Below are 27,842 nucleotides of genomic sequence, written 5' to 3' on the forward strand. Positions count from 1 at the left end.
CAATATATTGATGATATGATCATGCAAACAAAGTTGCACGTATGTCTAGACCCAAGATATTTCTTTTGAGTAGATGTTATGATTCTGTAGCACCTGAAAAATCCCAACATTTCTGCCTTCCTTTTTTTCTTTTTCAAGAACAGTATAGTTTTTGTGGTGTGATGCATGTTGATATACCCACAAATGTACTTTATTGCAGCTTACCAATCATTAGATGTGGTGGCTGCATGAGATTTCTTTTCTTTGGCTTTATTCCCCCCTCTGTTTTCACCTGGTGATCTGGCCAGTAACACACCTCCTGTATTAAAGTGCCCCCACTCTGGTTGAAGGAGCAGGGGACACAGCAGAGAGCAGCACTGTCAGTCTGAGGGGAGGGGAATGTTAGATATACTAGCAGATTAAGATACACTAACAAAATTGAAACCAAACTCCAGCTAACACTTTGGTTTGGGTATGGCTTTATGTGTCTTAAGGACACACAGAGCGGGGTTTGGGAATGATCACACACCAGTGCCCCCATAGCAAGTGGCTTGTTATTGGGGGGGAGTACTAGCCAAGAGTGCTATGGCTGCCCGGTACAAAACCACTGCACAGAGCAGTATGACTTTTTTGTTTTTTAAAGAACATAATTACTAATCACTAACTATTTTTAATCCTTATGCTGCTAGCCTTCGTAAATACACTTTGAAAAAAACACTTTGAAAACACATCAGATCTCAATGGGGAAAAATCTCATGCTGGATCTCTATACTGATATGGACTGGGTAATGTGTTAGGAACATAAGGATGCCCCATTATTTGATGGAAATGAAAATTATCAACCTACAGAGGACTGAATTCAAAGACACCCCAAAAATCAAAGGGAAAAAATGATGCAGCAGAAGAGTCCATTTTGCTGAAATTTCATTGCAGCAACTCAAAATGGTCCTCAGTTGTTGTGTAGCCCCACGTGTTTGTATGCATGCCTGACAACGTTGGGGCATGCTCCTAATGAGACGACGGATGGTGTCCTGGGGTATTTCCTCCCAGATCTGGACCAGGGCATCCCTGAACTCCTGGACAGTCTGAGGTGCAACCTGGTGGCGTTAGATGGATGGAAACATGATATCCCAGAGGTGTTCTATTGGATTTAGGTCAGGCGAGTGTGGGGGCCATTCAATGGTATCAATTCCTTCATCCTCCAGGAACTGCCTGCATACTCTCGCCACATGAGGCCGGGCATTGCCGTGCATCGGAAGGAACCCAGGACCCCCTGCACCAGCGTAGGGTCTGACAATGGGTCCAAGGATTTCATCCCATTACCTGATGGCAGTCAGGGTGCCATTGTCTAGCCTGTAGAGGTCTGTGCGTCCCTCCATGGATATGCCTCCCCAGACCATCACTGACCCACCACCAAAACGGTCATGCTGAACCATGTTACAGGCAGCATAACATTCTACATGGCTTCTCCAGACCCTTCCATGTCTGTTATATGTGCTCAGGGTGAACCTGCTCTCATCTGTAAAGCACAGGGTACCAGTGGTGGACCTGCCAATTCTGATTCTCAATGGCATATGCCATTCGAGCTCTATGGTACCGGGCAGTGAGCACAGGGCCTACTAGAGGATGTTGGGCCCTCAGGCCACCCTCATGAAGTCTGTTTCTGATTGTTTGGTCAGAGACATTCACACCAGTGGCTTGATGGAGGTCATTTTGTAGGGCTCTGGCAGTGCTCATCCTGTTCCTCCTTGCACAAAGGAGCAGATACCGGTCCTGCTGATGGGTTAAGGGCCTTCTACGGCTCTGTCCAGCTCTCCTAGAATAACTGCCTCTCTCCTGGAATCTCCTCCATGCTCTTGAGACTGTGCTGGGAGACACAGCAAACCTTCTGGCAATGGGACGTATTGATGTGCCATCCTGGAGGAGTTGGACTGCCTGAGCAACCTCTGTAGGGTCCAGGTATCTCCTCATGCTACTAGTAGTGACATTGACCCTAGCCAAATGCAAAACTAGTGAAAAAACAGTCTCCACCTGTAAAACTATTCCTGTTTTGAGGGCCATCTCATTGTTGCCCATCTACTGCACCTGTTACTCTCATTAACACCAAGGCAACTGAAACTGATTAACATCCCCCCCTGCTACTTAACTGACCAGATCAATATGCAAGGAGTCTAATTGACTTGATGCTATACTCTGATTAAAAAGTGTTCCTTTAATTTTTTTGAGTAGTGTAGATACAAAGATTTATTATAATTTACTTACTTTAAAAGTTTTTTTTTACATTTCTTCAGTTACATCCTGGTTTCTGGCCTAGGCCAAAATGATGTTATTCATCCTAGGAGTCAAAGCTTTCTTTTTTCCCCTTTACCTGAAGAAGGGGCTTTCTAAGCTAAGCTCACCCATCCAGAAAGTTGTTACATGAATCATCTGCCCTTACTCAAGATGGCCGAGGCTAGAGCTGTTAGGGGGGGGGTTTTCAAAGTGATTTCTCTACAAAATAAAGCATGGAGACATGGATTGAGGGGGGATTTTGGTTTGGATATTAAAAATAAAATTTAATTCACCATCTAAACGATCATTGTACTTGGACTAACACTTCATGAATTGACATTCTGCCAGTATACGAAGGAAGAAACTCATTATGTTCTTCATATATTGGAGTGGATTTACTAATGGCAAATAGATTGGGCACTCTGCAAATGCAGTTACTCCCGAGCTTAGTAAATGTAGGGAAGCTCTTCTGACTTCCATTATCCAATCATGAGCAAGCAAAATTTTTTTTTTTACATTTTTGTTGCACGTGATTGGGCATTCTTAGAAAATGTGGCAAAGCTTCACTTTGCAAAGCTCTGGAGCAACTACGCTTCCAAAGTGCAGCCTGCTTGCCATTAGCAAATCAAACCCATTATCTTGCATGGGAAATGGTGCACTACCATTGTTCCTGATAATGGTGCAGACCAGCAGCCTATAGGAATAATACGGGATAAAAGCAGGTTTAATTGCTTTCCCACCGCCCTATAGAAGAACTACTGCTACAGGGTGGCAGGGCTGCACAAAATCATGTATATATACACACACACACACACACACACACACACACACAATTTGCATATCCGGGTAGGGGGTGTGTGCATGCCTCCCTACCCGCAAAGCCATTGGCGGCTAGGGATGTCAATCACTGAGTCCCGGACAGAGATTCCCCACCAGCACCCGGCGATCGCAGAGTAAGGCTGACACGGGAAAGACCTGTATGTAAACATGTCTTTATCCTGCCAGCAAGGACATGCTGCTGCGTATTTCTCATGCTGCTGTGCACAGCAGTGAAATACACAGCAGCATGTTTCCCTAATCAAACACACATAGCACATGTAAAACAGCACACTGTTAACCCTTTGATTGTCCCAGATGTCAACATCTTCCTGCCAAGTGTCATTAGTACAGTGTCAGTGCTTTTTATTAGCATTGATCACTGCCTTAGTGTCATTGGGATGTCAACGGCAGTTAGTCAGTTCCCACCCAGTGTCAGAATGCCCGCTGCAGTCCCGCTATAAGTCACTGACTTATGAAGAAATTCTGGACGTGTTTTATAGCAAAAAGGTCAAAAATATTGGGTTTTTATTTTTCAAAATTGTCGGGCTTTTTTTTTTTTTTCCTAGCACAAAAATTTTAAAATGCAGAGGTGATCAAATACCACCGAAATTAAGCTCTATTTGTGGGGGGAAAAAAATAAAAAGGAGCAAATTTAATATGGATGCAACGTTGCATGACTGTGCAACTGTCAGCTACATAAACATAGTGTTATAGCGCAAAAAATGGCCTGTTCAGGAAGGGGAGGGGGGGGGCGCATAAATCCTCTGGAGGGCCAGTGGTAAAAAAAAAAAAAAAAAGAGATGAAGGGGTGTATTTACTAAAACTGGAAAGTGTAAAATCTGGTGCAGCTCTGCATAGAAACCAATCAGCTTCGGGTTTTATTGCCAAAGCTTAATTGAACAAACTGAAGTTAGAAGCTGATTGGCTACCATGCACAGCTGCAACACATGCTGCACTCTGCAGTTTTGGTAAATCTCCCCCCAAGACTGATCTTTCCTACATCAGAAACGATCTTGTACTGATTGCTTCATATGTCTAGGCTGTACAAACAATGGAAAACATTGTGCTGTCTCTGCCAGCAGACGCCACCTTCACTCATACACATCTGCTGCAAATCCAATAGTAAACTTACCCGCTGTAGCGTTGTACGGGGTATTTTAGATGAGCTTTGGTTTATGTTCAGTTAGTCCTGCGATTTCGCTGAGCCCATTTTCCCCGTGACTGTCTACACTAGGTATAAATTTGTAGCAACAAGCACATTCTGTTTAGTCCAGACCTCAGTGGAACGTCAGGAATGTGCTGCTCTTTGGGTCTGAGGGAAAGAATGTTCTGCATTTTCATTGCCTGTTTGACATCTTTTATATCCCGGCCTCCAGGGTGACAGCATGCTTCTCTTTGTGCATTGTGCTCTTACTTCCGGTTTTCTTTTATTTTACAGAACCATCCTAGAACACTGCATTCAAAAAGAAGGAAAGAAAATAGGACGTAAAATTACCATGTTATGTATATAGGTAAAAGCTGGCAAAATTTGCTACAAAAAGGATATTAAAGAGTGTTAACTACCTGACCACTGGAAGGTTTTACCCCCTTCAGGCCATTTTTTTTTCTATTCAGCACTGCACTACTTTATCTGGTATTTGCACGGTCATGCAACACTGTACCCAAATTAAATTTATGTAATTTTTCACACATATAGAGCTTTCTTTTGATGGTATTTGATCACCACTGGCTCTTATTTTCTCATATAAAACAAAGACCGAAAATCTTGACGGAAAAAAAAAAAAATATATAGATTTATGTCACTTTCTGCTATAAAATATATATATATTTTATAGCAGGAAGTGACAAAAATCTATATTTTTTTTTTTCCCTCAAGATTTTCGGTCTTCGTTTTTATATATGGTTATTTTATAGCAGAAAGTAAAATATACCGTATTTTCCGGCGTATAAGATGACTGGGCGTATAAGACGACCCCCCTGTTTTTCCTGTTAAAATGTAGTGTTTTGGCTATACTCGCCGTATAAGACTACCCCTCTTCCAATGCACACCAGTGGGAGGAATAGCGCCCCATCATTGGTGTCAGTGGGAGGAATAGCGCCCCATCATTGGTGTCAGTGGGAGGAATAGCGCCCCATCATTGGTGTCAGTGGGAGGAATAGCGCCCCATCATTGGTGTCAGTGGGAGGAATAGCGCCCCATCATTGGTGTCAGTGGGAGGAATAGCGCCCCATCATTGGTGTCAGTGGGAGGAATAGCGCCCCATCATTGGTGTCAGTGGGAGGAATAGCGCCCCATCATTGGTGTCAGTGGGAGGAATAGCGCCCCATCATTGGTGTCAGTGGGAGGAATAGCGCCCCATCATTGGTGTCAGTGGGAGGAATAGCGCCCCATCATTGGTGTCAGTGGGAGGAATAGCGCCCCATCATTGGTGTCAGTGGGAGGAATAGCGCCCCATCATTGGTGTCAGTGGCAGGAATAGTGCCCCATCATTGGTGTCAGTGGCAGGAATAGTGCCCCATCATTGGTATCAGTGGCGGGAATAGCGCCCCATCATTAGTATCAGTGGGGGGAATAGCGCCCCATCATTGGTGTCAGTGGGGGGGAGGAAAAGTGCCCCATCGTTTGTGTTGGTGGGAGGAATAATGCCCCATCATTGGTATCAGCGACACCAATGATGGGGCACTATTCCTCCCACTGACACCAATGACACTTGCTGACCCCTGTTCAGTATGGTGCTGCTGCAGCCAGCATATATGGTTGCAGCAGCACCTGTGCACGGCACACTTACTTTCACTTGATTTTCGCGGGGCCGCTCGGCTCCGCCTCCTCGCCGGTGATTGGCCGCCTGTGTGCCTTTCCTGAGCTACAGTTCTGGCGGCCAATCACCGGTGAGGAGGCGGAGCCGAGCAGCCGCGCGAACATCCAGTGGCCGAACTGTAGGAAGGAGCAGCCGCGTTTCCTGGACCGGATCGTCGTGGGACCGGAGCCAGGTAAGAAACAGAAGCCCCTGCCCACCCCTGTACTTAGTTTCCCTTCCGTTGGAGGGGGGGGGGCGGCGTTACCGCACCGCCCCCCCCTAAAAAGTGTCAGCATGCCGTATACCGGCGTATAAGACGACCCCCGACTTTTGAGAAGATTTTCAAGGGTCAAAAAAAGTCGTCTTATACGCCGGAAAATACGGTATATATATATATTTTTTTTTTTTAACTTTCTGCTATAAAACATCCAATAAAAAAATAAATTTCTTTAAAAAAAATTAGGGCCAAAAGTGTATTCTGCTACAAATCTTCAGTTAAAAAAAAAATCCCAATAAGTGTATATGGATTGGTTTGTGTGAAAGCTATAGTGTTTAAAAACCTATGGTATATATATACTGGAATTTCTATTTAATTTAATACATGGTCATTCCCTCTGTACAGAGCCCTATGTGTTTGTCAACACATGGCTCTGGGCTGTGATTGGACACAAGCAATCAGCAGGTATCAGCCATGGATCACTGGCTGACACCTGTTGACAAAACCCAGCTGTGTCCAATCACAGCAGGAGTTGGGGAGGGGAGTGAAGAACGCATGCGCCCTAAAACCTGTAGACCCTGCCAACGTACAGGTATGTGACTGTGCCTGTACGAGTCAACTGAAACAAGGGAGCTGGAGAGCAGGAGGTCGTGCGTAGAGCGGAGAGTACGGTTTGGGTGATATTTGGAGACAAGATCGGTGATGTAATTTGGGGCAGAGTTATAAATGGCTTTATACTTTATTGTTAATGTTTTGAATTTTACTCATTGGGCAATGGGAAGCCAGTGGAGGGATTGGTAGAGAGGGATGGCAGATATGGAACAGTTGGTAAGGTGGATGAGTCTGGCAGCAGTATTCATGATAGACTAAAGAGGGGATAGCCTGCGATCAGGTAGGCGAATGAGGAGGGAGTTACAATAGTCAAAGTGAGAGATAACCAGGGAGTGATTTATGTCTCCTTTACATGAGCGTCAAGGATGGGTGTTAAAAACAGGAGCTTGAGCTCCAACTAAAAAGATGACAGGACCGGGGGGGGGGTGTAATGCCTATGAAATATTTTGGACTTGGACCCTTTGTTTCTTGGGGAATCTTTACAATAAAGCATCGTTGCCCAGATGCCATAAGCATGAGAAATAACATTGATATCATTTCTCTAGGCTAAAGGTGATCGATTTGTGGCAAAAGTATGATATTACGAGAGAAGACGTTGTTTGCCAGTGAAGTGGCTGGGTGTGACCAACGGAACCTTTCAGGAAAGTGCCAGAAACAGGCTATATAATGAGCGGCCTGAACGCGTTTAAGTTGGAAGCCTTCCTATGTGCAAGGAGACGCTCTGAAGCTGGGATGTTTGCCAAGGCTATATGGGCTCATCAAATTGGTTGTGTTTAAGGCTTCTCCGCGACCCCCTGTGCATTATGGTTCCAATGGGGTCTGTTCCTTCCAGTCTTCCTGTAGCTTTGGTAAAGTATTAATTCTATGCCGTGACGCTGTCAAAAGATGTCCATTTCATGCTGTCTATTTCAAGTGCACACACCCTCGCCACCCCCCAGGCACCCGGTATAGCTGTGTGCAGTATGAATTTGCTGCTCTTTTACCCCTTTTTTCTTCTGGGACAGATCAGAGTAATTCCCACTGCGGTCTCAACCAATGAGGATGGAGAGTCCCTGGAGAACCGAGGCTCTCATGCAAATCACTGGATCGAGAGATGGGGCTCAGGTACGCATTAGGGGAGCCGAGGGAGGAGCTGCATACTGAAGGTCTTTTTGTACCTTCATGCATAGAATTCATGAAGATAAAATAGCATTCAGCCTCTATAACCACTTTGTAAGCCGCACTATTTAACCTACATAGAGCAAAAGAAAGAAAGAACTCTGACAGTAACACAAACATTCTGCATACTTCTACGTCTTCATGCACACTGGACATTTTTACAGCCAGTAAACTCCCCAGCATGTTATCCTATGTGTCCATGCACACAGACTAATCAGCGGTTTTTGGCTGGGGGAAAAAAAAAAGTGGGTTCTAGAGTTTTTTAGCTGTAAAAACATTCTAACACTTTAGATTGTACGCTCCTTGAGGGTTAGGGACTGATGTGAATGTACAATATATATATGTAAAGTGCTGCGTAAATTGACAGCGCTATATAAGTACCTGAAATAAACGCTGAAAAACGCAGCAAAACATGGCAAACCAGAGCTTTTGGACTTTTTTTTGAGCAAAAAAAATTTTTTTTGTTTAAAAAAAAAAAAAAAAAAAAAAAAAAAGCTAAAAAAAAAACGCAGAAGAAAAAAACAAAAAAAAACAAAAACACAGCTAAACGCTAATGCTAAAATGCGAACAAAAAAAAAACAACTCATTTTTAACGCGATGTTACACAGCTAACATTACCAGTGTTATTAAAACGCCCCGTGTGCATGGAGCCTTAAGATATTTACTATAAGGCCTCATTTACACTTGTGATTGAGGGGTGGTAAAACCCCACGGCTGAGCCACATTTTTACTGCCCCTCAACTGCTCCCCCTGTTGCTGCTGAGGCAGTGGCCTGGTGGTGTACACATGCACGCGCATCGTATACGGTTGTCCAGTTCCACTTACGTTTGTGCAACTTCAAAATCGTGCGATTTTCATTGCGACTTGATGCAACTTTGGCTTTGACCGAGGATGATTGTTTGTGCTGTCCAAAATCATAAACCAGTCGCATGCATATCATTCAGGTGCAACATTCAGGTTCACATGAAAGTCGCACCAAAGTAGTGCAGGAACTCATTTCAACTTGAAGTCGAACAGACATGAATGGTACTCATTGGGAAACATGGGGTGTGACTTGTCATGCGACTTTGGCCCCGAAAGTCCCATGACAAGTTGCACATGTGTGAATGGGCCCTAGCTAGGGGGTTAAAGCAGGCAAACGAGGAGGTGATCCAACGCCTCCTCACTGCCTATCATTGTCTGAAGCACAGTCCTGAATGCAGAACACACTTCAGACAGCAGAGCAAGTCTAAACAAGCCTGTTCCTGAGGACAAAACGCATTGGGAGGAGTTTCTGGTGATGTCAAGTCTAAAACGAGGCCCAAGAGCTTATACATATGGACCGCGCCCCCCCCCCCCCCAAAAAAAAAACAAAAAACCTGTGTTTAGAGGTGTACAGCAAATAGTTTTGCATGGATCTGAATGCAGCACTACAATAATCAATCAGCCCATACACACAGTTTCATTTACATACAAAAATATACACAGCTGCAGAATTTATGCGCATAAACGCATAATAAATGTGTACAAATTCAAGTACTTTATGTGCATATTAGACTCTGCCAGCAAGAACCTGTCATTAGGAAAATATGCATATATCCGTGTGAATGAGCCCCAACACACTACAGTATTTATTTCTATAGAAACCATATCTACAAAAACCCATCATAAATACTGTATACAGTATATCTGATCTGCCTCTTCATTTGCTGCAGTCTATATTGATTTGCTGGAATTAGCCTCCTGGATGAAAGAAATCAATGTGTCTGTCTGCACCGAGATCATAAATACAGAGATAAATGAATTACTCCTATTACTGCTGTGATTACCCTACTAATCTTTTTTTTTTTTTTTTTTTTTTTTTTACTGGACCCAAGAGGTGTCACTAAACAACCGTTCAGGGGGTGCCGAGATTTCCCCGCAGTACAGTGAAGGGGGGCTCACCAAGGTAAAACGCTTCCAAATCAGAATCCAGTGACCTGGGAACCTATTGATTTCCATTCCCAGAACCAAAAGGCTTTATTTGCCGTTTAAGTAATCATTAATTTATCTCTCAAAGAGCTGAGCTTTCAATCTAAAGCCTGAAAAGTGACAACCTCATAAATACACACAATTTATTGAAGAATTAAAGTGACACCAAGGCCTTGTGTACACATATTCCCCCCTAGACACTAAAGCTCTCCTGGCAGCGGGGGAAAAAAACAAACAAAAGAAAAAAAACAAAAAACTAAAAAACGCGGCAAAAAAGGTTGTAAATGTGGTGCTGCGTTCAGCCGTTTATTCATTTGATTGGCCAGAGTATTTTCCATTGACATGACAAACCGCGCCTAACGTTTACCCGCGTTTACACACTTTTTTGGCCAAAACATTCCTCTCCTGAACGCGATTCTTCTGCGTTCAGGAGAGGAATGTTTTGGCCAAACAAGTGTGTAAACGCGGTTAAACGTTAGGCGCGGTTTGTCATGTTAATGGAAAATACTCTGGCCAATCAAGTGAATAAACAGCTAAAAGAAGCACATTTACGACCTTTTTTTGCTGCTTTTAGCATTTTTTTTTTTTTTGCTGCAGGAACGTTTAACTGCTCCTAAACTCTGGTGAATGCCTATGTGTGCATGAATATATAGGCTTCAATTGAGTTGAGCTCAGGGGCTTTGGCAAAAAAAATAATTATAATAAATAAAAATTGCCAAAAGCTCCTAAACATGTGTACATGAAGCCTAAATGATCTCCTTATTTACCAAAAATAATCCATAAACATCAACTGCTTAAAATGGTAGTAAACCTCAGACATGAAATATGAACAAAGCAAATCTCTCTTCAGTGTGTACTTGTCTCAATCCAAAGCACTAAGGCTCCATGCACACTAGCATTTTTTTTTGTTTTTTGTTTTTTTTAAGCTCAAAAAGTGCTGGATAAAAACAACGGTAATAGCATTTTTTAGCAGCATTTTAATAATGTTTTTACAGTACATGTAGGAAAAAACAAAACAAAAAACTAAAAACAAATTACACCTGTTAGGAGAGTTTAACACTTTCTCTGGGAAAAACACTCCCAAAAACTATACAGACACATTTTTCTTCTGCTTCTAAGCTTGAAAAAAAAAAAAAAAAAAAAAAAAAAAAAACTACTAGCCTAAAATAGTGTGCATGGACACATAGGGTAACACTATTCAGATTCTAGGAGTAGAAAAAAAATGCTGATAACCGCTTCTAGCTTAAAAAACACACATGAAGCCTAACTATAATTTCTGTTTCCTGCAAGCATGAGTTACTTCCAACATTTTCCTGACACCAAGAGAATAATGGTGACAGGGGATTGACAGTTTCTGCTCTGTTCCTTTGTGCTGTGTGAAGGGGGGAGGGGGGGTCCCTTCTCTCCAATCAGCTCTCAGAGCTCTCCTCACTGAAGTCATTTTAGCTCCTGCCTCCTGCTTTTCAGAGCTGAGAGCTCCTGTGTAAATTCTGCACTTTGAATGGATGTAGAGGGGACAGGCAGCTACAGATAAACAGATACAACTTATGTAGGAGAATTTGTTTCATCTCTGTGTATCACCTAAGGCCAGTCACTTCTTTGGGTATAAGTAAGGGTTTACAACAACTTTAATGGCCCTGTATTTTTTTTTTAATGAAATTGTAAGTTTTTCTACCTCCATGTAATGTCCTTTGTGAACTCCCGAACCTCACCTATTCCCCTACACTTCTGTTGGATTGGAATGAGCGGGGCACATGAGTTGTGATCATGCTCTATGCATTCTACAAATCACATAGTCTTGAGGAGGGAGCAAGAGAGGGTGACTACATTCCTACATACAGTGGGACCATGGAGAACAGATGTAGCCACCCTCTAACAGAAGTCAGAGCATTTAAAAAAAAAAAAAAAAAAAACAACACTTTTCTATTTCATGACATTTTGCTTTTTGTGTAGCAGGAATTCATCTCATTTCAGTCTGCTGCAAAATAAATGATGCGGCTCTGGGTTCACTGACCCCACATGTCTGTTTATATGAACTTGTGGAATGATCACTAAATGCAAAAAAGTCTTGTACTCGGAAGTCCAGAACAGGGGCGGACTGACCATTCAAGCACTCCGGCACTGCCCGAGGGCCCAGGGTCAGTAGGGGGCCCCATAAAATGCCCCTGGTACCTTTTATAGACTTTTTGGGTGTGTTTTGAGTGTGGGCAAGGACACAGGGGCCCCATGATCCCCAATTGCCCGGCGGCCCCATGAGTTGTCAGTCCGCCCCTGGTCCAGAAACATGGAAGCAATAGAGTCAGGTTCTGTTCACTGTACACCCAACTGAGCTCCGGGTAGAAGAACAGGAGCAGAGTGTACCCCAAGGAATTCGGAGGCTGTTTTGGCATTTTCAGGGCGCCTACACGCTGGCATCACCATGTGAAAAGCTTTCCGTGGTGGAAGGCTCTTCAGAGGGCATCTGACCACCTGCTTTAACCCCTAAAAATCCACACGACTGAACTGAGTGTGGTTACAGGGAGTCCCCATTCAATTGAACGCGCAACATTCGGAAGACCGCATTGCGCACTGAATGCAACAGAGGCACAGAAAAAAAAAAACAAATCAAAAAAAAATTTTTTACTAAATAAGTGCCCAACAAGTCAAGTCTCACGGCTGTGAACTGGGGCTAAGTGTATTGTTACTGAAATTTTGTGCGTGATAACTGCTACACTTATATCCTCCTAAATAAGTTGTACCGGTTTATCTGCAGTCTTCTCTTCATCAGAAGAAATTTCAGAATAAAACAATAAAACTTGTCTGAGAGTTCAGAAAGAGAAAAAAAAAAAAAAAAAAAAAAAAAAAGGAACGGAGAGCTGAAATTACATTTTGCAGAGCTCAGCAAGGACAGCTCTGACAGCTGATTGGAGGGAAGGGAGACACACCCCCTCCACAAAGCAAACAGAAACAGAGCTGAGCCTGTGAACCTGCTGGAGATCCCTCCCGTCACCTTTTTTCTCTTGGTGTCAGGAAAAATTGTCAGAAGTGGTTCATGCTGATAGAGGAAGGAGGCAGCAGACAGATATGACACTCAGTGCTATTAACTGAGACAAGTATACACTATAGAGGGATATGCTTGGTTCATATTTCATGTTTGATGTTTACAACCACTTTAAATAATACATTTCCCAAACTTTTAGCTCGCCTTTTCAGGGCACGAGCTTACTTTAATGGTATAAATATTTATACTGTACTTCTGTTTTCCTGATCTCTTTATAAACTCAGACTAGCATGTATATTTCTTGTTGCCCTGGCTGTATACAGCAGGATCCAGAAAGCAGTTTTCTGTTTTAGTATTCAATACTGACTACATGCACACATTTTATATTTGCAATCCAGCTTTTCTTGTTGTATGACGTTTCATGCGTTGTCCCCACACACGGTATACGTGGTATTTATTGGATCACCGTTTAACCACCTAAACCTCCAGAAGATTTTACCCCTTTTATGACCAGAGCATTTTTCACCATTCAGCACTACGCTACTTTAACTGGTAATTGTGCGGTCATGCAACACTGAACCCAAATTAAACTTTTATTTCACACAAATATATATGTTTTACTTTTTACTGTTATAAAACATATCCAATAAAAAATAAATAAATATAAAACCTTCATAAATTTAGGCCAAAATATATATGAATAAAATATAAAACCTTCATAAATTTAGGCCAAAATATATATAAAACCTTTATAAATTTAGGCCAAAATGTGTTCTGCCTCATGTCTTTGGAGAAAAAATAAAAAATCCCAGTAAGTGTACATTAATTGGTTTGTACCATAGATATGATGCCTACAAACTACTGGAATTTACACAGCTATGACACTATACTAGTAATGGCGGTGATCAGCGACTTATAGTGGGACTGTGATAGTGTGGAGGGCAATCTGGCACTAGTTGATGCTGGCTGGGAGGTACATTAACGGATATCAATAGTGACAAGAATACAGTGATCAGTGCTAATAATGTACACTGCCTCTATACTGACACTGGCTGGGAAGGGGTTAACATTTAAGCGCAATCAAGGAGTTAACTGTGTGCCTAACAATGTGTAATGTGTGCTGCTTTTACTTGGGGGGGGGGGGGGGGGGGAATGTTGCTTAATATAGGTTATTGTTAATTTTTATTATTAACCCTTTCATTACTAAATGCCACATTTTAACCAATACCAAAAAAGGAGTTACATACAAACCTATTATATATTAAATAATGAAAAATAATTGGTCCCAAATAGGATCTAAAATGTATCTTGGTACAGTGTCACATGACAGTAATTGTCCGTCAAACTATCACACACTGAAAAAATTGCCCAGAAAGGAAGGGGTATTACAGGCTGGACCTCAAGTGGTTAATCAATGATTCCACCATCAAGCAATTCTTTATTTTCCTTCTAACCACATCCATCCAGATATAGCACCAAGGATGGATATTGGAGGATACAAATACAACCTACACTTTCCAGGATGGTATCTCATCCACACACGGACAATTTCTTGTATGAAAACAGATTAGAACTTCCAATCCTTGTATCTGATTTTGGGTAACAAGAGCCCCAGCAATGATTCAGATATTAATCAAAACTATTTATGGATCAAATTCTTTTGGCCGGGTGCCGTCTGGTGCCATCAGAAGGGAATCTGAAGAGACTCCAGGGCAGGGGCGGACTGACAACTCATGGGGCCCCCGGGCAATAGGAAAGCATCGGGCCGTGTCCTCTCCCACACTCAAACCACACCCAAGAAAGCCTATGAAAGGTACCAGGGGCATCTCATGGAGCCCCCTATTGATGCAGTGCCCGAGTGACTAAATGATCAGTCCGCCCTGCTCCAGGGTGAATCAGAGAAAAATGGAGCAGATATTATTGTGCCATCCATGTCCTTTCAGTCTTCTGCATCAGGAGCCTTCCAGATCCACACCTTTGCGTGTTGCAATTGATGTGTTTTCCAGCACGTTTTTTTTTTTTTGTCCTCAATAGGAAAGTATTGACTTTGATATGACTTTGAATAGGTGCAACTTCGGATTGGGTGTGAGTTGGATGAGACTTTGATGTTACTTCACACCCATGAAATGTCAAATCAAAGTCAATACTTTCCTAAGACCCATCTCCTTACTCCCTTTTGTCTCCAAACTCCTTGAACGTCTAGTCTACAACCAGCTGAGCTGCCACCTTATTGAGAATAACCTTCTTGATCCCCTTCAGTCTGGATTTCGCCCACAACACTCCACAGAAACTGCTCTCCTAACCACTAAAACCAATGGTCACTATTCCGTACTCTTACTCTTGGACCTCTCCGCTGCCTTTGACAGTTAACCAACCCCTCCTCCCAAAAAAAAAAAAATTATATTTATTATATATATATATATATATATATATATTTTAATTGGTCTATGTAACTATACTCTCCGTTGGTTTGAATCTTGCCTATCTCACCGCACCTTCAGTGTCACCGACAACTCTACTTCCTCATCTTACTGTCGGGGTCCCTCAAGGTTCTGTCCTTGGACCTCTCCTATTCTCAATCTACACTTCTTCCCTGGGTCAGCTGATAGCTTCCTATGGTTTCCAATACCATTTCTATGCTGATGACACACTAATCTCTCTACTTCTCAGCTCAGCCCATCAGTTTCCTCACGTATCACCAATTTACTAACAGACATATCAGACTGGATGTCACACCACTTCCTAAAACTCAATCTAACTGAGCTCGTATTTCCTCCCCCACGCGCCTCTTCCCCTGGTTTCTTGGTCAGGATCAATAGCACCAACCCATCCCTGCATGCCAGGGTGCTAGGGGTAACCCTAAATTCTGAACTATCCTTTCAGGCCCACATCCAATCCCTGTCCAAATTATGCCGCCTTAACCTCCGCAACATCTCCAGAATCGCAACATCTCCAGAATACACCCCTTTTTAACCAATGATACCAAAAAGCTCCTAATTCGCTCCCTGGTTATCTCTCACCTCAACTACTGCAACTCCCTCCTCATTTGCTTACCGGTACATAGGCTATCCCCCCTCCAGTCCATCATGAATCCTGCTGCCAGGCTCATCCACCTTACCAACCGTTCAGTGTCTGCTACCCCTCTCTGCCAATCCCTCCACTGGCCTCCATGCAGTGTCCTCCACCCCTCTCTACCAATCCCTCCACTGGCCTCCATGCAGTGTACTCCACCCCTCTCTGCCATCCTTCCATTCAGTGTCCTCCACCCCTCTCTGCCAATCCCTCCACTGGCCTCCGTGCTGTGTCCTCCACCCCTCTCTGCCAATCCCTCCACTGGCCTCCAGTGTCCTCCACCCCTCTTTGCCAATCGCTCTACTGGCCTCCATCCCTCTCTGCCAATCCCTCCACTGGCTTCCATTTGCCCAACAAATAAAATTCAAAATACTAACAACAACATGCAAAGCCATCCACAACTCTGCCCTCAGCTACATCACCAACCTGGTCTCAATATCAACCAAACCGCTCTCTTCGATCCTCCCAAGACCTTCTGCTCTCTAGCTTCAATGTCTCCTCCTCCCACGCTTGCCTCCAGAACTTCTCCCAAGCTTCTCCCATCCTATGGAAATCCCTACCCCAATCTGTCTGACTATCTCCTAATCTATCCACCTTTAGACAATCCCTGAAAACCTCTCTTTAAAGAAGTCTATCCTGCTTCTAACTAGTGATCATTTATTTCAGGGGTGGCAAACACGCGGCCTCTAGAACCGCGTACGGCTCCCGGCCAAAATGAATGCGGCCCTTTGCCTCTTATCATATTTTGTATACTGTGGCTCTTGCCAAGTTTCATGTTTCTCTTATTTTTTACCTTTTCCTCTATCGAGCGGCGCGCTGTCTTCTGGCTTCTGTAGTGTGGGCACTGGGCATGACAGCCGGGTGCCAAGTGCGCATGCGCAAGAAGCGGTGCTTTTTGTGAATGGTAAGGCGGTACCTGGGACACATGACAGATCCCAGAAGCCGCCGGACCAATCACAAAGCGCAAGTGCTTCTCGCTCATGCGCACTGGGCACCCGGCTGTCATGCCGAGCGCCATTACAGAAGCCGGGAAGACAGCGCGCGGCTGGATCGAGGAACAGGTAAGATCAAACAAAAACTCTGCGGAAGTAAGAGCGGGTACCTGTCAAATTCAGGTACCCGCTCCCCACCTCCCCAAAGGTCAGCAGTCATCTCCTGTACTGTGTCCGCAGTCTCTGGTCATCTCCTGTACTGTGTCCGCAGTCTCTGGTCATCTCCTGTACTGTGTCCGCAGTCTCTGGTCATCTCCTGTACTGTGTCCGCAGTCTCTGGTCATCTCCTGTACTGTGTCCGCAGTCTCTGGTCATCTCCTGTACTGTGTCCGCAGTCTCTGGTCATCTCCTGTACTGTGTCCGCAGTCTCTGGTCATCTCCTGTACTGTGTCCGCAGTCTCTGGTCATCTCCTGTACTGTGTCCGCAGTCTCTGGTCATCTCCTGTACTGTGTCCGCAGTCTCTGGTCATCTCCTGTACTGTGTCCGCAGTCTCTGGTCATCTCCTGTACTGTGTCCGCAGTCTCTGGTCATCTCCTGTACTGTGTCCGCAGTCTCTGGTCATCTCCTGTACTGTGTCCGCAGTCTCTGGTCATCTCCTGTACTGTGTCCGCAGTCCATTAGTTCAGAATTTTTTTTTGTATACTTGTGTGTTAGAGTGAGAGAGAGAAGGGAGAGAGAGAGAGACAGGTGCCACAACAACCTCCAGGGTAGTTGATGTGTTAACTCTGGCTAAGTTGCATTTGATGTGTGTGTTGAGGGTGGACACTTACCTTGAAATGAACACATTGTTGTTTTGTAAGGGGAAGAAAGTGTTATGGTGAATAATATGGTTTTAATGTGTTTTTGTGTGAGCGTTTGTCTGTTTTGGCAGGTCACTGCGTGGTGTGGCTCTCTGACTTTCACAAGTTTAAAATTTTGGCTCTTTGTGTCTAACTTGTTCGCCACCCCTGATTTATTTCCTTCATCAGCTCACCCCCCCACAGCTATTACCTTTTGTATCACTCAACCCTTCTTCCTAGATTATAAGCTCTAATGAGCCGTGCCTTCTGTATCCTCTTCTACCAAATTGTATTGTAACTGTAATGTCTGCCTTCATTTTGTGCTGAGCAAACTGTTGGCGCTATATAAATCCTGTATAATAATAATGGCAAAAATAGCATCAAAAACACACTACGTGTTTCTGCTGCTTGTTCATTGAAGTCTACTGAACCAAAACTGCACGCTGTTGCATTTATACAAGTCCCTGACCTGATGTAAGTGTGGGGGAGGTAACTGTGATGGGAGCCCTGAATGCGGGGGGGGGGGGGGGGGGTCCGGTTGGACTGATGTGAAACCACATGGGGACCCAGATGTAACAAGGGCTTTTGCAGGTACCATGATACAAGAAGGGCTGTGATGTACAGGGAAACTCATTAAAAGTCACATAAAAGGGGCATCAAAGTCAATACTTTCCTGGTGGCCACCCCCCCCCCCCCCCCCCAAAAAAAAAAAAAAAAAGTAAATAAATAATGAATCAAGAACGCACTACACTCTGTCCATTAAAGGCTATTGACCCTTTCCAAAAAAAACGCAGCAGCTGAAAAACACAGATGTGAATGTGTCCCATAGGGAATCATTTTAATGGGATTATAGTGCGTTTCTGCAAAACTCCTATGTATTAAAAATCCAGGATCTATGGGCAGCTGGATGCAGTCCATTTCACCTTGGTTCACATGTGCGGGCTGCGCCCTGTGGGTAGGGTAGCCAATTCATTTCAACAGACCCCCTACTCGCAGAACATGGGGGGAAGCCCCCGACCCTTTTTGAAAATCGTGCTGCACAGAATTGCAGAATGGCACGAGCAGCGATTTAGTGTGTTCCCGATCCACACAAGTGTGACCCCAGCTGCGGTACGTGACCTATCCCTGACCAAGGCTGCCTGTGCTCCAAAAAGTGTAAGGTGGGGGGGGGGGGGGACTCTGATGTAAAAGGAACTTTTGCACGTACCATGATATAAGAGGGGCTGTAATGTTCAGGGAGAAGAGACTCGGGGGGGGGGGGGAGAACCCCTGATGTAAGGTGGGGAGAGAACCCCCGATGTAAGGCGGGGGGGGAGAAGAACCCCCGATGTAAGGCGGGGGGGGGGGAAGAACCCCCGATGTAAGGCGGGGGGGGGAAGAACCCCCGATGTAAGGCGGGGGGGAAGAACCCCCGATGTAAGGCGGGGGGGAAGAACCCCCGATGTAAGGCCGGGGGGGGGGGGGCAGTACCGCCGATGTAAGGCGGAGGGAAGGACCCCTGTAGTAAGGCGGGAGGGGGGAACCCCTGATGTAAGGCAGGGGGGAAGACTCTGATGGGGACCCTTGAGGTAAGGCAGAGGGGGGGGGGGGGAGGACCCCAGACGTAAGGCGGGGGGGAGGAGAACCCCAGACGTAAGGAGGGGGGGGGAAGGATCCCAGGTGTAAGGCAGAATAGGGGATCCCTGATGTAAGGCGGGGCGGGGGAGGAGTTCCCCTGACGTAAAGGGGGGGGGGACCCCAGATGTAAGGCGGGGGGAAGACTCTGATGGGGACCCTTGAGGTAAGGCAGAGGGGGGGGGGGGGGGGGGAGGACCCCAGACGTAAGGCGGGGGGGAGGAGAACCCCAGACGTAAGGAGGGGGGGAGGGGGAAGGACCCCAGGTGTAAGGCAGAATAGGGGATCCCTGATGTAAGGCGGGGTGGGGGAGGAGTTCCCCTGACGTAAAGGGGGGGGGGGACCCCAGATGTAAGGCGGGGGGAAGACTCTGATGGGGACCCTTGAGGTAAGGCAGGGGGGGGGGGAGGAGGACCCCAGACGTAAGGCGGGGGGGGAGAGAAGGACCCCAGATGTAAGGCGGGGGGGAGAGAAGGACCCCAGATGTAAGGCGGGGGGAACCCCTGATGTAAGGTGGGGGGGGGGGGGAAGACTCTGATGGGGACCCTAGGGGTAAGGCAGAGGGGGGAGGACCCCAGACGTAAGGCGGGGGAAGGACGCCAGATGTAAGTCAGAAGGGGGGACCCCTGATGTAAGGCGGGGGGAGAGAACCCCTGATGTAAGGCGGGAGGGAAGACTCTGATAGGGACCCTTGAGGTAAGGGGGGGGTGGGGTGGGGGAGGACCACAGACAAGGCGGGGGGAAGAGAACCCCAGACGTAGAGGCGGAAGGGGGGACCCCAGACGTAGAGGCGGAAGGGGGGACCCCAGACGTAGAGGCGGAAGGGGGGACCCCAGACGTAGAGGCGGAAGGGGGGACCCCAGACGTAGAGGCGGAAGGGGGGACCCCAGACGTAGAGGCGGAAGGGGGGGTTGGTGGCGATCAGGAAAGTCTGCCCCTGGGACAAGACACTGCGGTAATCATTGATGGGTCTACAGAGGGGAAGTGGCCGCAAAGTGTCTGCAGGAGACTCGAGCAGTCCTGGTCTCGGAGTGGAGGGGTCACCCGGGTCCGGGGCTCATACTCCGTATAGTTCAGTAAATGTCACTCTGATCTCGGGGACCAGGAGGGGAGGGGAACCATCTCCTTAAAGGGACCGTCACCCTATAATGCTGACACTGCGATGACAACATGACTCCCCCCCATCCATCCATCCATGTCATGAAGGCTCGGATCCCCAGCCATCCCTCCGCACACTGTCAGCCCCTCCATCACCAGCACTGCCCTCCGTCCCCGGGTATGGTACCCCCAGTGTTGTCCCCTCCATACCCGGCTCCACTTACCCCACAGCCCCGTTCCTCCTCCTCCGGGCTCATCACCCACAATGAGAGCGGACCACAAAACAAACTAGTTCCCACAGCGGGCTGGGAAGACTGGCATCGCCGCGCAGCCAATGGCCGCACAGAAGGAAGGGGAGATGGGAGCGGCGTCTGCTGGGGCATCCAATGAGAGGTGGGGGGCGGGTCGGTGTGGGAGAAGCAGAGGCTCACCGTGGGAGGTGGCGGGGACTCCTGGGTCTCAGGACACAACACAGAGGAGGGGAGGGGGAGGAGCGGAGGATTCTGGGAAATGTGTCATCCCAACTCAGCTGGAAGTTTGTTCTCTCCGGAGGTGAGGAGCGCTCTGATTGGTCACCTTGTATCACAGAGAAACATTGTTCCGATGATAGAGATCCGTGGTATGATAGTAGAGGAGACATCCATCACACGAGGGGAGAGTCAGAGATCATCAACCACTTCACTACCACAGCCGTGTTCAGGTGTTCGCACACAAGTTGCACATTTTGGCACCTAATATTTTCTAAAATCAGAGATTCTGGAGAATAAAATGGTAGCAGCTGCTATATTTATGCCACATGGTTTTAACACACATGTTCTTTCAATAAACAGTGGCTAAATGATTATCACTTCTGCCTGGCAGTACTAGGGTCGTGGGTTTGAATCCCAACCAGAGCACCACCTGCTTGGAGTTTGCATGTTCTCCCTGTGCCTGCGTGGGTTGCCTCCAGTTTCCTCCCACATTCCAAAGACATGCTGGTAGGTGTACTGGCTCCTGTCTAAATTGGCCCTAGTATGTATATGTATGAATGTGAGTTAGGGACCTTAGATTGTACGCCCCTTGACGGTGTTAGGGACTGATGTGAATGTACAATGTATATGTAAAGCGCTATTTAAATTGACGGCACTATATAAGTACCTGAAATAAATAAAAAAAAACCCCTAAAATAAATTTTTACAGACACATATTACCCAATGCTTTGGGAAATGATAAAAGATGAGATTGCGCCGAGTACACGGATACCCAACCTGCCATCTGCTGCCAGATCCACATTTACATTTTGTGCTCACATGTTTAAAAAATGTATTTTATGTCTGAAGATGACGTAAAACCCCCCAAAATTCTATATTTTCGAAAAGCAGACACTTTACAGAATAAAATAGTGGTGGTTATCATCATTGTTCATGTCACACGGTGTCAGTGCAACAGTTTAGGAAATGCACAAATGTCAGTGAAAAATACACAAATCCACATAAAGCGGAACTTCACTCTCTCAAATGACATTTACTAGTTGTAATGAATCGCTTCCCTACTGCCCTATAGTAGAACTACCGCTACAGGGCAGCAGGGCTGCGCAAAATCACATATATGTGATTTTGCAGTTCCGTGTAGGGGGCGTGCCTTACCTTGGCGTTCCGCCATTGGCAGCTTTAGCTGTCAATCACCAGGTCCCAGCCAGAGATTCCCTGCAGGCACCCGGTAATCGCCGAGGAACAATGACAGGGGAGGTGTCTGTATGCAAACAACACAGATCTCTCCCCTGTCAGCACCAGCATGCTACTTTGTATTGCTTTGCATAGCAGAAAAAATACAAAGCAGCATGCCTTCCTAGTAAAAAACACAGAGCACACAGTTAACCCTTTGATCACCCTGGATGTTAACCCCTTCCTGTCCAGTGTCATTAGTACAGTGTCAGTGCTTTTTATTAGCACTGACCACTGTATTAGTGTCACTGGGGATGCCAGTGGCAGTCAGTTCCCCTCCAGTGTCAGAATGCCCGCCCCAGTCCCGCTATAAGTCGCTAATCGACGCCATTACTAGTATACAAAAAAAAATTCCAGTATATTTTTTTAAATTTTTTACTGGATATGTTTTATACTAAAAAGTCAAAATTACTGGGGTTTTTTTTCAAAATTGTCAGCTTTTTTTTGTTTATAGCGCAAAAAATAAAAATGCACAAGCGATCAAATGCCACTGAAAGAAAGCTCCATTTGTTGAAAAAAAGACAAATTTCATTTGGGTGCAGCATTGCATGACTGCACAATTGTCAGTTAAAGTAACGCAGCACCATATTGCAAAAAATGGCCTGGTCAGGAAGGGGGGTAAATCCTCTGGAGGGCAGGTGTTCACTATGCTGCTACCATTAGTAAAATAGGAAAGTATATCATATTTACAAGTTTTAAACATTTTCTTTTACATTTCTTCAGCTACTTCCTGGTTTCCATGCCTTGGCCAATGATGTCATACATCCCAGTAGTCTTCAGGAGGAGAGGGAGGGTTCTCAGCTCAGCCAATGTCTGAGCTAAGGGCAGATGGATTCCAGGAAGTAAATGCTACATAAATCATCTGCCTTTACTCAAGATGTAGACAACAACTCACCAAAGCTCTACTGCTCATCAAAAAGATGTGAGTGGGGTGCTGGTGCTCAGGCTGATAATTAGATCCAAAATATACGACAGGGTAGCCAGCAACTCATATCCTTATCATATTGACTTTATTGGCACACAGTGGAAAATATGGAATCCATAAAAGTTGACGCGTTTCGGCTACAGCCTTTGTCAAAGCTTACATCAAAAAAGACTAAAATGCAGACTTATGTAACATAACAACCCACAATGAAGAGAGAGAGAGGAAAAGAGAGAGGGGGGAGGGAGAGGAAAAGAGAGAGCAAAAGAGGGGGGGGGAAGAGAGAGGGGAAAAGAGGGGGGGGGGAGAGAGAGAGAGGGGTAGAGATGAAGAGAGAGAGAGGGGGGAGAGAGGGGGGATAGAGAGAGGGGGGGGAGAGAGAGAGAGAGAGAAGAGAGAAAGAAATAGAGAGAGGAAGAAATAGAGAGAAAAAGAGAGAGAGGGGAAGAGAGAGAGAGAAAGAAAGAGAGAGAGAAAGAAAGAGAGAGGGAAAGAAAGAAAGAGAGAGGGAAAGAAAGAGAGAGAGAGAGAGAAAGAGAGAAAGAAAGAGAGAGAGAAAGAAAGAAAGAAAGAAAGAAAGAAAGAAAGAGAAAGAATGAGAAAGAATGAAAGAGAAAGAGAGAGAAATAGAGAGAGAAGAGGGAGAGAAAGAAAAAGAGAAGAGAGAGAGAAAAAGGAGAGAGAGAGGGGGGGGAGGAGAAAGGGAAGAGAGAGAGAGATGGAGAGGGAGAGAGAGGGGGGGGGGGAATAGAGAGACCTCATCCCATACATATAGCTGCATGTGTCCTAATGTAAGAGCAGCATTATAAGTCACAAAGCTATGGGGTTCATCTATAAAGAATTCTCTGTGCCAATGCCTCAGCATTCACATAGTCATCACCAATAATCCCTGTAATGTTCCTGTATGTTTATTTTCTTTGACATTCAGTTCTATCTACATAAATAATATTGGTGTAGCTCTATACAAAGTAAATTATTATGAAGTAAACATATATAAAAGACCTATATACACATAAATAAGTGATGGATCCTTAAAGGATAAATAAACGTGAATCAACAAGTGATGATGTGTATGCTATACCTGGTCCCAACCTGGACCTACAACACAGTGCCAGAAAACACCCAATCCCAAGCGCTTTTATTTGTATCTTTGCACAATATTTTTGCACGTTTTTCTGGACTTTATCAACATATTTATATATATTTTTTATCCATATTTATCACTGTGTTCATGAGTTTTTTTGATATATGCATTTGATATTTATTAGGAGTGTCAGCACTAGTCACTTTTGATTATAGATTATCCCATTGGGATTCACTGCGTCACTTTATTCATTTATCCCAATTTGGGATTGGGTGTTTTCTGGCACTGTGTTGTAGGTCCAGGTTGGGACCAGGTATAGCATACACATCATCACTTGTTGATTCACGTTTATTTATCCTTTAAGGATCCATCACTTATTTATGTGTATATAGGTCTTTTGTATATGTTTACTTCATAATAATTTAATTTGTATAGCGCTACACCAATATTATTTATTTATACCTTTGGTATAGGTTAGGGTGTTAGCTGCTTGGGTTCACTTTATTATTTTTGTTTAGTGCAGGAGGATTTTACTTTTTTAATCAGTTCTATCTGGTGGCTGTTAATGTACTATTTTCCTGTTTAAGGTACTTCAGGAAAATACTGCATTATGGCCAGTGCCATTAGTACAGTGACAGTGTACAGTATTAGCACTGCTCACAGTACTAGTGTCACTATTGATGTCAGTGTCATTTAGTCAGTTAATGTACCTCCCGTCCAGGGTCACCTAGCACCAGATTGCCCGCCACACTATCACATCCCCACTATAAGTCCCTGATCACCTCCATTATCAGTACAGCGTCATAGTTGCGTTAATTCAAGTATATGTGCCATTGTTTGTAGATGCTATAACTTTCTCACAAACCAATTAATATACACTTATTAGGATTATTTATTTCACCAAAGGCATGTAGCAGAATATATTTTGGTCTAAATTTGTGAAGAAATTTTATAGGATATATTTTATAACAGAAACTAGAACATTTTTTTTTCAAAATGTTTCATTTATATCATAAAAAATAAAAAAAACCCAGTGGTGATAAATACCACCAAAAGAAAGCTCTATTTGTGCGAAAAAAAGGATATACATTTCATTTGGGTACAGCATTGCATGACCACGCAACTGCCAGTTAAAGTAGCACAGTGCTGAATAGCAAAATATGCCCTGGTCATGAAGGAGGTAGAACCTTCTGGAATTAAAGTGGTTAAAAAAAAACCCCCAAGAAGTTATAAAGCCAGTCTTTGTTAATACTTGTTAGGGCATCATGACGGCCCTTTGGCTATCTAGAAATCATGACTGTCCTACCTGGATCCCGGCAATTTGGAGTAAGCCAAGGTTATTAAGAATCGGAGAGGTAAAGAAAGCTGAGCTGGTTGTGCAGCATATGGAAGGAGGTTTATTCCCTGAGCAGCATAAGGTTGCACAATGGGAGGGTTGGGTGCGTCGGATGAATAACGTCATGCCTTCCTGCCATCACGCTCGTACCAAATCATATCCTTGCTTTCTGTCTGCTCTTCCTGAATTTTAAACAAAAAATTATTTTTATTTTAGTATCTTACATAGGCATTTATAATATTGTCCCTGCAGATGAAGGAGGAAATGGAAAGCAGTGCTGGGCCCCTGTTTACTGCAGGACAGTAGGCTTTAATGGCAAAATAGAGCAACATATTAAAACTCACAAGTGGTCCTGGAATGAAATCAGTCAGTCCATGCCAAGAGATGCCAGCTGTCACCTTGGCTGCAGAGCAATTCACTGTTTTTTGTAGATCTATTTTATATTGCCATTTAAATGTTCTGTTAAAGTACACCTTACTAACCGATCCATGACTGCTGCCTCTCGCTGCCAATCTCTTCACTGGCTTCCACTAGTCCACCGTATAAAATTCAACATACTAACAACAGCGTACAAAGCCATCCACAACATCACCCCCAGCTACATCTCCAACCTCATCTGCAGATCTCGCCCAAGTCATCTTCTCTGCTCTTTCCAAGACCTCCTGCTCTCTAGTTCCCTTGTTACCTCCTCCCACGCCTGCCTCCAGGACTTCTCCAAAGCCTCTCTCATCCTCTGGAGCTCACTACCTCAGTATGTCCAGTCAGCTCCTACCCTGTCTGCCTTTAGGTAATCCTTGACAACTCATTTATTCAGGGAAGCCTACCCCACCTCTACCCCCAGCTACATCTCCAACCTCATCTGCAGATCTCGCCCAAGTCATCTTCTCTGCTCTTTCCAAGACCTCCTGCTCTCTAGTTCCCTTGTTACCTCCTCCCACGCCTGCCTCCAGGACTTCTCCAGAGCCTCTCTCATCCTCTGGAACTCACTACCCCAGTATGTCCAGTCAGCTCCTACCCTGTCTGCCTTTAGGTAATCCTTGACAACTCGTTTATTCAGGGAAGCCTACCCCACCTCTACCTGAGAACTGTACTTGAGTCACCTCCTTTAGATTGTCCCCTGCAGCCATTACCTTTTGTACCACCTCCTCCTCCCTTTAGATTTTAAGCTCCATGAGCAGGGCCCTCCTATTCCTTCTGTATTGAACTGTATTGTAATTGTACTACCCCCCTTTATATTGTAAAGCGCTGCATAAACTGTTGGTGCTATATAAATCCTATATTATAATAATAATGTGAATTGAACAAGTAACATATAAAGCATTTATAACTCTACCCCAAATTACATCACCAATCTTGTCTCCGAATACCACCCAAACCGTGCTCTCCGCTCCTCCCACTCTCTAGCTCCTTTGTCTCCTCCTCCCATGCTCGTCTCCAGGACTTCTCCAGAGCCTCCCCATCCTCTGGAACTCTCTACCCCAATCTATCCGACTATCGCCTACTCTGCCCACTTTTAGGTGATCTCTGAAAACCTCTCTCTTCAGAGAAGCCTATCCTGTCTTCAGCTAAAAACCAAATCTTCTATTCCTCCTATCAGTTCGTCTCCCACAGTTTTACCTTTTGTACCACCAGCCCCTCCCTCTTAGATTGTAAGCTCCAAGGAGCAGGGCCCTTCTAACCCTCTTGTATTGAACTGTGTTGTTGCTGTATTCTCTCCCTTTATATTGTAAAGTGCTGAGCAAACTGTTGGCGCTATATAAATCCTGTATAATAATAATAATAATATAATAATAATAATAAGTGAAAAATCAAAAAATCGATTGCTTTCCATCTACTGTGCTTAGAAATGTTTTATTACTTCACTCCCTCTTGTGGTAAGATATAGGAATGCTTGAATTTAGGATCAGCGAGGATCTGTGCTGCAGGAGGGCATTTTACTTCTGTCCAAATGACGGCACAGACCTTGTTTTTGTAAAAGGGAATCTGTCACCAAGAAAATAATGCTTGGCTAAGCAACAATTCACTAATTAGATAAAGTAACATGTTTGTCAATTCTGACAGTGTCCAGATTAATGCTACAACGTAATACATAACTCAGTCTGGGCAAATAATTCTTTCCAGCATCTAGGCGCACAACAGAGTCATCAGCTCTGAGTCCTTGCAGCTTTATGCTATAGATTCTCAGTTATAAAAGCAGCCAAATCCATTGTTTTTCCATTACTTCCATTTGAATAGTTGGCAAAGGTAGTCTAATTAAAATAATGAAATAAATTAAATTGTCACTAAACCCAGGACCCTGCATCCACTATATCCGGCCTCCCACAGTACACAGAACATGGAAGTGCAATTATTTTAGTAAATATAAACTGCTAAATACCTTTTCTCATCAGCAGTATATAGCAATTTTGGGACTTCTATCAGTGTCCAGCTGAGCACTGGTTACAGCTTGTAGGAGGA

At 44.7% G+C, this 27,842-nt stretch overlaps 1 protein-coding gene across 2 annotated transcripts in view; it reads right to left on the reverse strand.

Moving 5' to 3' along the window:
• Positions 1–20,678, reverse strand: part of KLHL25 (kelch like family member 25) — a 58,251-nt gene extending 37,573 nt beyond the window's left edge. For both annotated transcript variants that reach the window (XM_089687658.1, XM_089687657.1), the window contains exons 1-2: positions 20,565–20,678; positions 4,202–4,522 (exon numbers count right to left, since the gene is read on the reverse strand). The gene's annotated coding sequence lies outside the window, so the exon portion shown is untranslated. The remainder of the gene's footprint in view (positions 1–4,201; positions 4,523–20,564) is intronic.
• Positions 20,679–27,842: the final 7,164 nt, after the last annotated feature.

This window comes from Staurois parvus, unplaced genomic scaffold (assembly GCF_062004578.1).
Source record: "Staurois parvus isolate SC_StPar_1 unplaced genomic scaffold, SC_StPar_1.0 ptg000432l, whole genome shotgun sequence".
NCBI lineage: Eukaryota > Metazoa > Chordata > Amphibia > Anura > Ranidae > Staurois > Staurois parvus.